Source organism: Trichechus manatus, unplaced genomic scaffold (genome assembly GCF_000243295.1).
Source record: "Trichechus manatus latirostris isolate Lorelei unplaced genomic scaffold, TriManLat1.0 scaffold00120, whole genome shotgun sequence".
Classification (NCBI taxonomy): domain Eukaryota; kingdom Metazoa; phylum Chordata; class Mammalia; order Sirenia; family Trichechidae; genus Trichechus; species Trichechus manatus.
In genome coordinates, this window is record NW_004444056.1 from 1,816,415 (window position 1) to 1,831,269 (window position 14,855).

Here is a 14,855-nt window from a genome sequence, read left to right on the forward strand (position 1 = left end):
TTTTGACTATTTTCAATTTTCCTAGATTCATACTTCATACCTTCCACGTTCAGATTATTAATGGATGTTTGCATTGTTTCTTCTCATTTTGAGCCGTGTCACATCAGCAAATGAAGGTTCTGAAAGCTTGACTCTATACAGGGTCATTAAGGTTGACTCTACTTTGAGGAGGCAGCTCTTCCCTAATCTTCTTTTGAGTGCCTTTCAACCTGGGGGGCTCATCTTCTGGCACTATATCAGACAGTGTTCCACTGCTGTTCGTAAGGTTTTCACTGGCTAATTGTTTTCAGAAGTAGACTGATGGGTCATTCTTCCTCGTCTGTCTTAGTCTGGAAGCTCAGCTGAAACCTTTCTGCCATGGGTGATCCTGAGGCTATCTGAATACTGGTTGCATAGCTTCCAGCATCAAAGCAACATGCAAGCCCCCACCGTACAACAAACTGACAGACACGTGAATCCTAGTAGTAATTTGAAAAGATATTTTATAGGATTATGGTAGTTAAGGACCTATGTTGTACCTGATAATTCACCAGACTTTTATTTTAAATTCTGAAATCTACAATCTTTTTTTATTCTCTGTTTTAACATTGATCCCTTAATTGTTGAATTGATTGGCATTTACATTTCCTCATTTGAATACCAAAAGATGACTTTGTAAAGCAGAAAATAATGTTATTAACTAGCTTGATTTATCTAGATTGTTATATCTGAAACACTAATGAGTTCAGAAACCACTAGTTAAATAAGCAAACCACTAAGTTGAAAACCGGAGTCATCCCAGGCACTTTTCTGATCCCATGACACCTCAAGTTATTCGTTGCATTTAGTTGGTATGCCTCTTTTGTCTCCTTTAACCTGGAACAGTTCCTTAGTCTTTGTTTTTATAGCCATTACTTTTTTGAAGAATAAAGGGCATTTATTTTACAGCTGTCTTTCAGTTAGGGTTAGTCTGAAGGTTCTTCATTTTTTATATGAATATTATGGAAATGATGTGTCCTCAGCACTGTGTATCAGTAGGCACAGGATATCTATTTGTCCCATTCCTGATGATGTTATCTTTGGTTACTTAGTTAAAATAGTGTCTGCCATGTTTCTCACTTTGGAAAGTTACTGTTTTCTTACTTCATAATTAATAATTATCTTGACAGTGTAAATATCCAGTTTGTCATCAAACTTCCACCATTAGTTTTAGCAACCAATGATGATTGTTCTCTGAATCAGTTATTGCTAGGATAGTTCCCAAATAGTGATTATCTAATTCCATCTTTCCTTCTTCATTTATTAGTTGTCATTCTTTTATAAGGTGTCACATTTCCTTCTTTATTTATATCGGTATGAACTTAAGGATTTGTACTTATCCCATAGTTATAATCCATTATCATCATATTTATTTTGATAATCAAAGTCTCAGATTTGGCCACTGAGAGCCCCTTCAAGTGCATTCGTTTTTACCCTGCCATAGCTATATTGTGGTTAAATGACATACAATAAATTGTACATATGTAAATAATATAATTTTTGTTTTCACGTATGTATACACCCATGAAACTATCATCCCAATTAAGATTATTAACATACTCATCACTCCAAAAATCTCTCTCCTACTTTTATTCCCAAGCAACCACTGATCTGTTTTCTGTCATACATTCGTTTGCATTTTTGAGAATTTTATGTCATAAATCATGCAGTATGTACTCTTTTGTCTGGCTTCTTTAACTGTTAAACTATTTAGCATAATTATTTTCAGAGTCATCCATTATTGCATGGATCAGTAGTTGATTCCTTTTTTTTTTTCTGTTTTGTTAGTTAAGAGTAATGGTTTTGAGAAGAAGGTGAGGATATATATATGATTTTTAAAAATAATTTATATTTGTTGTTGAGAATATACACAGCAAAAACATATCAATTTAAATTTCTACATGTACATTTCAGTGACATTAATTACATTCTTCCAGTTGCAAAGCCATTCTCATCTTCCTTTTCTGAGTTGTTCCTCCCCCATTAACATACACTCACTGCCCCCTAAGATTCCTATCTAATCTTTCAAGTTGATCCCATATAGATAGATCTTAAAAGAGCACAATGCTCAAGGCACACATTCTTTACTAGTTAAGCTAAACTATTGTTTGGTTTTAAGAAGACTTCAGGGAATATTTTTGGTTTAAGATTTAAAGATTATCTCAGGGCAGTAGCTTCAGGGATTTATTCAGCCTCTATGACTGGATGTCCATGAAAATTTGAATTTCTGTTCTACATTTTCCTCCTTTTGATCAGGATTCTTCTATGGAATCCTTGTTCAAAATGTTCAGTAATGGTAGCTGGGGACCATCAGTTCTTTTGGTCTCATAGCAAAGGAGGTAGTCGTTCATGGAGACAATTAGCCACACATTCCATTTCCTCCTCCTATTCCTGACTCTCCTTCTTCCTCTATTGCTCCAGGTAAACACAGACCAATTGTTGTGCCTTGGTTGGCCACTTGCAATGAACTAGGAGTTAATTTCTTTTTATTACTAGGTAGCATTCCATTGTATGAATATGCACAATTTGTTGGTAACAGTGATCTCTTAGTATTTGGATTGTTTCTAGTTTTTGGCTATGTCAGAGAAAACTACTGTCAACATTTGTGTACAAGTCTTTGTGTAGACTTATCCTTTCATTTTTTTTGCATGAATACCTAAGATTGAAATAGCTGGGTCTTGCTATAAGTGTATGTTTAAACTTTTGAAGAAAATATGAAACTGTTCCAAATTGGTTGTGCCATTTTACATAGTCAACTAGCAATGTTTAAGAGTTTCGGTTGCTCCATATCCTTTCCAACACTTGATATGGTCATCATTTTTTAATTTTAGCCATTCAAATTTTATAGTTCATGATTTTTGTGGCATATTTCAGAAATCTTCACCAAACATGAAGATTTTCTCCTGTGTTTTCTTCTAAAAGTTGTATAGTTTAAGTTCTTTACATTTATCTATAGGATCCATTTCAAGATAATTTTTACATATAGTGTCAGAGAAGCGTTGAGTTTCATATTTTCCCCTCTTCCAGCAACATTTATTGAAAAATTTATTCTTTTCTCATTGAATTGTGTTGACACCATTGTTGCAAACTAGTTGACCATATTGTGTTAGTCTATTCCTGGACTCACTGATTTATTTGTTTATTTTTTTTTTACCAGTACCACATGGTATTATTCTTGTAGCTTTAAAATAAGTTTTGAAATTCAGTAGCGTAAGCCCTCCAATTTTGTTCTTCAGCGTTTTGACTATCATAGGTGGTTTTAATTTCCATATAGATTTTAGAATCAGCCTGTTAATTTCAAAAGGGCTTGCTAAGATTTTGATTGGGATTATGTTAAATCTGTAGATAAATTTGGGAAGAGTTGACATCTTAACAGTATTGAGTCTTCAATCCTTGAACACAGTATATGTTTCCATGTATTTAAGTCTTGTTTAATTTCTCAGTAATGTTTTGTAGATTTCAGTGTACAGGACTTGCATATTTTTGCACATTTATACCTATGTCTTTCATGTATTTTTTTTTTTTTTAGAGATATACCCAGTATCAATCTTTATTAGTAATTTCAAGGATAGAATCAATTAAGAGGCATCAGTGAGGCAGAGAGGTCTGAGGCATTCTGCATGAATCCTCAGGACCCTTCTTCTCGCATTGAACATGCCCACTCTGATCCAGAGGGTAGACAAAATTTCACAGAGCAGAGGAGTGTTTCGTTTATGAAACATCTCCAATTTATAGCCCAGCTACATGACATTTTCCAGAAAGTCATGCCTCATAAATCCATAGATTCTGAATTTCTTTACTATATGCAATCCTTAACCAGGGACATCTGGCTAACGGCATGCCATGTATAAGAAAATATCATTAGTGTACTTATCAGGAGTTCAAGTTATCAACATAATTATTATGAGAATAGACAAGGTCATCGGCCCTGTAAAGCAAGTGAATGGATCACAGCCAAGCCACTTTAACTCCTTCCTCTCCAGAAGTCTATCAACGTAGAGCATTTTATTTATTTAGAGTACTACATTTTACTGTATGATTTCAACTCTTTTTCAAATGCTATGTACTTACAGTAAGTAGGTCATTGTTTTATAGGCACATTTGAGCCATTGGTAGTTTGATCATTCTGGCTTGTAATTAGTTCAATAATTGCAAACTGCAATGATACCTTTAGAATTTGAGATTAATAATATAATCGTCCCATATGCCTATAGAGCATCATTATGAATTAAATCCTGTTTATCTGTTATTAATGTAGCCACACCAGATGTCTGCCTTTCATATATTTCACCATCTTTTTACTTTCAAAATTTGTGTCTTCATGTTTTTTTTTTAATTGTGCTTTGGATGAAGGTTTACAGAGCAAATTAGTTTCTCATTAAACAATTAATACACCTGTTGTTTTGTGACATTGGTTGCCAACCGCACAACATGTCAATACTCTCCCCTTCTTGACCTTGGGTTCCCCATTACTAGCTTTCCTGTCCCCTTCTGTCTTCTCGTCCTTGCCCCTGGGTTGTTGCGCCCATTTAGTCTCATTTTGTTTTATGGGCCTGTCTAATCTTTGGCTGAAAGGTGAACCTCAGTTAACCTGAGTTAAAAGGGTGTCCAGGGGACATACTCTTAGGTTTCTCCAATCTCTGTCAGACTAGTAAGTCTGTTTTGTTTTTTTGTGAGTTAGAATTTTGTTTTACATTTTTCTTCAGCTCAGCCTGGGATCCTCTATTGTGATCCCTGTCAGAGCAGTCAGTAGTGGTAGCCGGGCACCATCTAGTTGTGCTGGACTCAGTCTGGTGGAGGCTGTGGTAGTTGTGTTCCATCACTCCTTTAGACTAATCTTCCCCTTGTGTCTTTGGTTTTCTTCATTCTCCCTTGCTCCAGATGGGGTGAGACCAGTGGAGTATCTTAGATGGCTGCTCAGAAGCTTTTAAGACCCCAGACACTACTCACCAAAGTAGCATGTAGAATATTTCCTTTATAAATTATATTATGCCAGTTGAGCTAGATGTCCTCCGAGACCATTGTCCCCAGCCCTCAGCCCAGTAATTCAGTCCCTCAGGGAGTTTGAATGTGTCTGTGAAGCTTCCATGACCTTGTCTTGGTCAACTTGTGCTGGCTTCACCAGTATTGTCTTACCCTTCACGAAAGTTACCACTTATCTATTGTCTATTTAGTGCTTTTCCTTCCCCACCCTTCCCCTCCCTTGTAACTATCAAAGATTATTTCTTTCTGTGTGTAAACATTTTTATAAGTTTTTATAATAGTGGTTGTCTTGGTCATCTAGTGCTGCTATAACAGAAATACCACGAGTGGATGGCTTTAACAAAGAGAAGTTTATTCTCTCACAGTCCAGTAGGCTAGAAGTCCGAATTCAGGGCACTGGCTACAGGGAAAGCTTTCTCTCTCTGTTGGCTCTGGAGGAAGGTCCTTGTCATCAGTCTTCCCATGGTCTGGGAGCATCTCAGCGCAGCAACCCCAGGTCCAAAGGATAGCTCTTCTCCTGGCACTGCTTTCTTGGTGGTATGAGGTCCCCCTTTCTCTTTGCTTGCTTCTCTTTTATATCTTAAGATTGGCTTAAGACACTATCTAATCATGTACATCTCATCACTATAACTGCCACTAATAGATCTCATTACATTATAGTGATAGGGTTTACAGCATATAGGGATATCACATCAGATGACAAAACGGTAGACAATCATACAATACTGGGAACCATAACCTAGCCACGTTGACAGATATTTTTAGGGGACACAATTCAATCCATGACAGTGGTCTCATACAATATTTGTCATTTGGTGATTGATTTATTTTACTCGGCATAAAGCCCTCCAGATTCATCCAATGTGTGAGATATTTTGCAGATTCATCATTGTTCTTTATCTTAGAGTAGTATTCCATTGTGTGTATGTACCATTGTTTGTTTATCCATTCATCTGTTGATGGGCACTTAAGTTGTTTCCATATTTTTGCTATTGTGAATAATGCTGCAGTGAACATGGGTGTGCATATGTCTATTCGTGCAATGGCTCTTTTTTCTATAGGATATATTCCTAGAAGTGGGATTGCCGGATTGTATGATATTTCTATTTCTAGCTTTTTAAGGAAGCTTCATATCGTTTTCCAAAATGGTTATACCACTTTACATTCCTATCAGCAGTGCATAATAGTTCCAATCTCCCCACAGCCTCCCCAACATTTGTTATTTTCTGTTTTTTTGATTCATGCCAGTAATGTTGGAGTGGATGGTATCTCGTTGTAGTTTTGATTTGCATTTCTCTAATGGTTAGTGATCACGAGCATTTCCACATGCGTCTGTTAGCTGCCTGAATGTCTTCTTTGGTGAAGTGTCTGTTCATATCCTTTGCCAATTTTTTCATTGAATTGTTTGTCTTTTTGTTGTAGAGGTGTTGGATTTTCCTATAGATTTTAGTGATTAGACCTTTGTCAGTTATGTCATAGCCAAAACTTCTTTCTCAGTCTGTAGGTTCTCTTTTTACTCTTTAGGTGAAGTCTTTTGATGAGCATAAGATCCCAGTGATCTAGCTTATCTTCTGGTGTTTATGTATTGTTAGTTATGGTTCGTATCCTTTTCTTGCCCTGATCTTTATAGTTTTGTTTTTATATTTCGGTCTTTGATCCATTTTGAATTAGTTTTTTGTGTATGGTGCGAGATATGATTTGTTTCATTTTTATGCAGATGGACGTCCAGTTTTGCCAGCACCATTTGTTACAGACTGTCTTTTCCCCATTTAATGGACTTTGGGCCTTTGTCAAAGATCAGGTGACCATAGATATGGATGGATTTACACCTGGGTTCTCAATTCTGTTCCATTGGTCAATGTGTTTGTCATTGTACCAGTACCAGGCTGTTTTAAGTACTGCAGCTGCCTAGTAGGTTCTGAGGTCAGGTAATACAAATCTTCTTACTTTATTCTTCAATAGTGCTTTACTTATCCAGGGCCTCTTCCCTTTCCATATAAAGTTAATGACTAGTTTTTCCATCTCATTAAAGAATGCTGTTGGTAGGTGGATCGGGAATGCATTGTATTGTAGATTTCTTTGACTAGAATTGACATTTTCACAGTTTTGAGTCTACCTATCCATGAGCATGGTTTGTTTTTCCATTTATGTTGGTCTCCTTTGGTTTCTTGCAGTAGTGTTTTGTAGTTTTCTTTGTTTAGGCCTTTTATGTCCCTTGTTAGATTTATTCCTAAGTCTTTTATTTTTTTAGGAACTATTATAAATGGTATTGCTATCTTGATTTCCTTTTCATAGTTCTCTTTATTGGTGTAAAGGAATCCAACTGATTTTTGTATGTTTATCTTGTATCCCGCTACTCTGCTGAATCTTTCTTTTAGTTCCAGTAGTTTTCTTGTGGAGTCTTTGGTGTTCCCTATGTATAGTATCATATTATCCGCAAATAGGGAAAGTTTTACTTCTTCCTTACCAATCTGGATACCCTTTATTTCTTTTTCTTGCCTCGTTGCTCTAGCTAGGACTTCCAGCCCAATGTTAAATAGGAGTAGTGTTAAAGGACATCCTTGTCTTGTTCCTGTTCTCCAGGGGAATGTTTTCAGCTTCTCTCCATTAAGAATGATGTTGGCTGTTGGTTTTTGTATAAATGCCCTTTATTATGTTGAGGAATTTCTCTTCTTACCTATTTGATTGAGAGTTGTTATCAGGAATGAGTGTTGGGCTTTGTCGAATGCCCTTTCTGCTTCTATTGAGATGATCATGTGACTCTTTTTGTTTGTTTGTTTGAGTTATATGATGGATCATGTTGATTGATTTCTAATATTGAACTATCCTTGCATAGCTGGTATGAATCCCACTTGGTCGTGGTATATTATTTTTTTGATATGATGCTGAATTCTATTGGCTAGAATTTTGTTGAGAATTTTCCATCTATATTCATGAGAGATATTGGTCTGTAATTTTCTTTTTTTGTGATGTCAGGGTTATGCTGGCTTCATAGAATGAATTCAGAAGTATCCCTTCCTTTTCTGTGTCTGAAATAGTTTGGGTAGTACTGGTGCAAGCACTGCTCTGAATGTTTGGTAGAATTCTCCAGTGAAGCCATCTGGGCCAGGGCTTTTTTTATGTTGGGGTGTTTTGTTTTGGGTTTTTTTTTTTTTTTTTTAACCTTTTCAATCTCTTCTCTTGTTAAGGGTCTGTTCTGATTTTCTACCTTATTTTGTAGGTTGGTACTGTGTTTCTAGAAATTTGTCCATTTCCTCTAGGTTTTCAAATTTGTTGGAGTATTGTTTTTCATAGTACTCTTTTATGATCCTTTTTATTTCAGTTGAGTCAGTTGTACTGTTCCCCATTTCATTTCTTATTTGGGTTATTTGCTTCCTTTCCTGGTTTTCCTTTGTCAGTTTGGCCAGTGGTTTGTCGATTTTGTTGATCCTTTCAAGGAACCAACTTTTGGTTTTGTTGATTCTTTCTATTGTTTTTCTATTCTCTATTTCTTTCATTTTTGCTCTGATCTTTTCTTTCTTCTTGTGGCTATGGGTTTCTTTTGCTGCTTTCTGTTTGTGTTGTGTATCTTATGTTTTGACTTGCCCCTTTCTTCTTTTTCGATGTGTGCATCTATTGCTATAAATTGACCTCTGAGCACTGCCTTTGCTGTATCCCAAACATTTTGATATGATGTGTTTTCATTCTTGTTTGATTCTAGAAATTTTTTGATTCCATCTTTAATTTCTTCTGTTACCCAGTGGTTTTTAAGCAAGGTGTTACTCAGTTTCCATGTATTTGATTTTTTTTGTTTGCACTTTCTGTTATTAATTTCTACTTTTATGGCATTGTGATCAGCGAAGATGCTTTGTAATATCTCAGTGTTTTGAATTTGTTGAAGGTTGCTTTGTGGCCTTAGATGTGGTCTATTCTGGAGAACGTTCCATGTGCATTGGAAAAGAATGTGTACTTTGCTGCTGCTGGGTGGAGTGTTGTGTATTTGTCTGTGAGGTCAAGTTTATTGATTGTGGCCTTTAGATCTTCCGTATCTTTGTTGCGTTTCTTTCTAGATGTTCTGTCCTTTACCTAGAGTGGTGTGTTGAAGGCTCCTACTATTATTATGGGACTGTCAATGTCTCTTTTCAGTGCTATGAGAGTTTGATTTATGTATTCTGGAGCCCTGTCTTTGGGTGCGTGCATACTTATTATGGTTATGTCCTCATGGTAGATTGTGCCTTTAATCATTATATAATGTCCTTCCTTGTCTTTTTGGTGGATTTTGTTTTAAAGTTTGTTTTATCTAAGATCAGTATTGCCACTTCTGCTCTTTTTGTGGTTGCTGTTTGCTTGATATATTTTTTTCCATGCTTTGATTTTTAATATACTTATGTCTTTGTTTCTAAACTGGGTCTCTTGCAGACAGCATATTAATGGGTTCTGTTCTTAATCCATTCTGTCACTGTCTGTTTCATTTAAGCCATTTATGTTCAGTGTGATTATTGATAGATGTGAGTTTATTGCTGTCATCGTAGTGCTTTTTTTGTAGTGCTGACATTTTCTTCATTCCTCGTACTCTTCTGCGCCGAATTCCTTTTGTTAGTGTATTTTTGTTTTTGTTTCTTTCATTTTTGTAGAAAAACGCCCCAGTGGAGGCTACGTGGACCCAGGGAGACTGTGTACTGGTGGCTCTGTAGCTGAGCTGTGTGGCATAGCCTATCCAGAAGAGGCACGGATGGTACATGGGGCTAGATGGGCAGGAGAAAGAAAAGGAAGGGAGGGAGAGAGAGAAGAAACTGAATAATTAAAAAAAAGGCACCATGGGAGCCTGCCAGTGGGCTGGCATGGACCTGGGGAGGCCATGTGTTGGTGGTTCTCTGGCTGAGCAGTGTTGCACAGCCCATCAAGAAGGGTACACAGGGCTAGGTGGACAGTAGAAAGGAATAGAAGGAAGGGATAGAGACTATGAAACCCGGGAAAAAACAAGAAATGGTGCTAAGGGAGCCTGCTGGTGGAGTCGTGCGGACCCAGGAAAGCCCTGTGCTGGTGGCTGTCTAGTGAGTCATGTGCTACAGCCTGTTAAGAAGGGTCAGAGATGGCACACTCGGCTAGGTGTACAGGAGAAAGAAAGGAAGGAAGAGAGAGAGAGAGAGAAAAGAAACCGAAAAAAAAAAAATGGTGTGAGAGAGCCTGCTGTTAGGGTGGGGTGGGGTGGACTGGGGAAGTGGTGTGTCGGTGGCTCTCTAGCTGAGCAGTATCGCACAGCCTGTTAAGAAGGAGTGGGGACGGTACCCAAGGCTAGGTGTACGGGAGAAAGGAAAAGAAGGAAGGGAGAGAGAAATAAAAAAGTAAAAAAAAATAGCACTGAGGGAGCCTGCTAATGGGGTGGCATGGACCCAAAGAAGCTGTGTGCTTGTGGCTCTCTAGCCAAGCAGCGTGACACAGCCCGTCCAGAAGGGTTGGAGATGTCACACTTGGCTAAGTATATGGGAGAAAGGAAAGGAGTGAGAGATAAGAAACAAACAAAAAAATGGTGCTGAGGGAGCCCGCTGGTGGGATGGCACCAACTGGGGAAGCCATGTGCCGGTGGCTCTCTAGTCCAGTGGTGTGTCACAGCCTGTCAAGAAGGAGCAGAGGCGGCACACGGTGCTAGCTTGGTGGGAGAAAGGAAAGGAAGGAAGTGAGAGAGAGAAGAAAGAAAAAAAGCCAAAAAAAGAAGAAAAAAAAATGATGCTGAAGGAGCTGGCTAGGAACTGGTGTCTCTCTGGCCAAGCAACCATGGTCTGTTGGAAAGTGGCAGAGGCTGTGTAGAGGGAAGAAAGATGGGGGTTGGCAAAGCGTGTGTCACTGGTTACTGGGTAATCCGTCTTCTGGTGGGAGTTCTGTAGAGTTGCCTTCCCATACTCCCTGTCTGCGTTCCTTGGTGACTGAAGTCCAAGATGGAGAATGTGTGCTGCATTAGCTGGTAAGTGACTTCCACTCCATAGCCCTTCTCATTCTCTGTTCTCTGTCAGTTTCTTATTCAGTTTGGTGCTTGATCGAGTTCTTTTTGTCTTCATTTGTTGCTTAGGGTTCCAGGATTGACATCTGTATCTGTTTTACTTGTTTTTCCAGTTTTTGCTGTAGAGAAATGTCATGATGCTTCTTTCTATAGCACCATGTTGTCTCCACCTCCAGTCTTTCATTTATTTTGGTGAATTTTTTTTTTTTAATTTAAATGCCCCCGTTATTCTTTGAGTACTTCGTTGTTTTTCTGGCATAGCAAGATGTCCCAGGTCAGTCTTGCATTTTCCCTGTCCCAGCCCTGAAATCAGCTGTTTATTTCTTCAAGGAACACTTGTTCGTTTTAGTGGAGAATAGTATTTAGAAACCAAGATCTCGGTGTGTGATGAGTTCTTTGCCACCGCGGTTTTATTGCTTCTAGACTCTTTCAGCAGTGGGAGCTAGGAAATATATCTATATGTCTTGCTCTCCATGCATAATACACACACACATATGTATGTATATAGAAATATATATACATACACACAAATAAATACATACATATATACATCATATACTTCTACACAAACACACATACACACACACCATATGCATATATAGACATACACACTTACACAGAGAAACAAACATGTCTATATTTCTGTATCTCTATGTATATTATAAACCATGAGTTGATACTGATACTTTCCACTCCAGTCCAACTCACAGTGCTAATTCTAGCCTTCCCCCTTCCAATATTTGTAACGCCCTTCTCTGACAATGAGAACCCTGGCGCTTGTTATCCACAGCATATTTATTTACTTTATTCAGTCCTAGAACACACGTTAAGAAGTTTTAAAGTTACTAACCCATAACACTGTTGGAAACATGCCTGCTCACTGGAATTTAGTATTTGTCTATAATCCCTTTTTGTCTTTACCCTGAGAGTATATAGTCAAAATACTGTGTTTAGGATTACTTGGATTAGATTTTTCCCCCTTTAGTGTATTATGTTATTCATTTGAAATATAATTAAATTTATTTTTTTCTATTTGTGTTCCAATTTGGGTTTGTTTATTTATCTAGGTATTTGTTTGCCTATGTGAAGGGTAACCTTGTTCTAAAATTAAATCTATACAAAAAGTGAATGTCAGAGAAATGTCTTTAGCCCATCCCCATATCCCCATCCTTTCCACCCCTATTCACACCTACATCTTGTAGGTGACTTAGTTTGATTAGTTTTTTTTAATTATCCTTCCTGTATTTCTTTTTGCACAAATGAGCGTATACGCATATTTTTCCTTTTATCTTCTTCTTCCTTACATGAAAGAAACATACTATAGATACTCTTTTGTACTTTACTTTTTTCACATAATAATGTATTCTGGAAATCACTCCTTATTAGTTCATAGATATCTTCCACATTCATTTTTACAACTGGACAGTACTCCCTTGTATGGGTATACCGTGGTTTATTCAGCCACTTTTCAATGTATGAACACTTAGATTGTTTTCCAATATTTTGCATTTGCAAACAATGAGTCAATGATTTTGCAAGTGTATTTACTTATTGTTGGAAGTGTATCTTCAGGGTAAATTCCTAGAAATAGGATTGCTTAGGTCAAAAAGTAAATACATAATTTGGTTTTGTTAGATATTGCCAAATTCATCTCAAAAAGTACTGTAGCAATTTGCATTTCCACCAGCAATGTATGAGAGTGTCTCTTATCTCAGAGCCTTACAATGGAGTATATTGTTGTGCTTTTGATTTTTGTCAATTGGATAGGTTAAATATAATTTTAATCTATATTTCTCTAATTGTGTGTCCCATTGAATAGTTTTTCTTATGTTTAAGAGGCAATTTTATTTAATTTTTTCCCATTTTTCCCATGGATTTTTGGTCTTTTTTCTCCTAAATTTTTAAGACTTTTTTAAAAAAACAAATTAGAGATATTAGCTCTTTATCTGTGATATCTATTACAAACATTTTTCCCAGTTTTCAGTTGTCTTTGACTTCATTTATGATGTTTTTTGCCATGCAAAGAAATTATTCTGTGGTATAAAATTTGTCTCTGGATCTTGAGGCACCTTACACCCAGGTTATCTTCTAGTACGTGAATGGTGGTTTCATTTTTTTTATATTTACATCCCCAATCTATTTGAGGTTTATTTTACATGTGGTGTAAGGTACAGATCTACATGCATCTGTTTTCAAATGTCTACCCAGTTATTCCAGCACCATTTTTTAAAAACACCGTTTTTGCTTTAGTGATTTGAGATGCTGCCTTTATCATATACACCCACTCCTCACTTACCGACATGGTCAGGTTCCAAAGACTAGGCCGTTATGCGAAAATCAGCGTTATGCAAAAATTGAGGATGACCACATCAGATCACAAAATGGAGGATGACTACATCATTACATAACTTCCAAATTACGTCATTACATAACTGCCAAATTACACCATTACATGCTTGCCAAATTACATCATTACATAACTGTGAAATGACCTTATATAACTGCCAAACCACTGAGAATCATGGCCCAGCCAAGTTGACACATAACCTTAACCATCACAGCCAGCATCACTCTCTCCTTACATCTTGGGGCTCATTACTGCCAGACTTTCATCATTAATGCACAAAATAGCTGAATAGTAGATTTTTTACTATTGTTGTGAATGTGAAATTTTGGATAATGAGATAGTAAGTGTGGAGTAGGTGTACTAAATTTCCATGTGTATTTTCGTTTTTTTTTTTCCATATGAACTTTAATCTACTTTTCTAGCTCTATAACTTAGTGGTAATTTTATTGAAATTATTTAAAAGTTATAAATTAATTTAGAGAGAACTGACTTCTTTAGGATATTGAGTCACACTTTCCAAGGACAAGGGATGTCTTCATTTACTCAAGTCTATTTTGACTATGATACTTTTCAGATGTTTTAAGATATATTTTCTGTTTTGGTTCACAATATGGAAATTAGGCTATTTTTTTCATGTTCTTATGTAAATAATATTCTATGATAGAGCAAAAATAATATAAATAGATGTTTATTAACAAGTCCTACTATTTTAATAAGTAGGACTTATAAAAAAGTCCTAGTGTTAGGTAGAACTTGTAATTTGTTGTTTTATGATAAGTTTTTTATTTTTTAAATCTAAATGTACATTACAATTTATGTATGTATATAGCCCTCTCTTCTGTTTCTTGAAGGCAAGAATTATATTTTATTTACCTGATCCTTAGGATTTACATAGTATTTGACAAATAATAGGAGTTTAATAAGTATTTCTTCAATTGATTTTTATAATCACACACATACACTCTCTGTGGAGACTAAGCTTGGACTAAGCTTTGGTTATTCTTGAATGCTCCTAATTCACATTTCTCACTCATAATATGGTATGGCATATTATATATATTCCCAATATATATGTTTGACTTTATCACTGGAGATAAAATTCCACTGTTGGGGTTTACTGTATCCTGAGGCAATTTTTGATTACTGTCGTTAGTTGTTGTTGAATTGATTCCGACTCATGGCGACCCCATTTGTGCAGAGTATAACTGCTCCATAGGGTTTTCAGCCTGTGACCTTTTGAAAGCATATAGTCAGGCCGATCTTCTGAGACACCTCTGGGCAGGTTCAAACCATCGACCTTTCAGCTAGTAGTCTAGCGCTTAACCATTGGCACCACCCATGGGCTCCTTTGATTACTATAAAGAATAAAGATTTATTATAAGCTATTTTTTTTATTGTACTTTAGGTGAAGGTTTACAGAATAAATATTTTATCATTAAACAGTCAGTACACATATTGTTTTATGACATTGGTTAACAACCCCACGACATGTCAACACGCTCCCTTCTCAGCCTTGGAGGACCTTTTTTT

The 14,855-nt window shown here is 36.6% G+C and overlaps 2 protein-coding genes across 4 annotated transcripts in view; one reads left to right on the forward strand and one right to left on the reverse strand.

Annotated features, from left to right (window-relative positions):
- The window catches only part of CENPP (centromere protein P), a 391,733-nt gene that overhangs the window by 145,820 nt on the left and 231,058 nt on the right, over positions 1–14,855 (forward strand). The gene's annotated exons all lie outside the window — the stretch shown is intronic.
- OGN (osteoglycin) overlaps positions 1–14,855 on the reverse strand; it is a 29,733-nt gene that overhangs the window by 10,143 nt on the left and 4,735 nt on the right. The window lies entirely within an intron of this gene.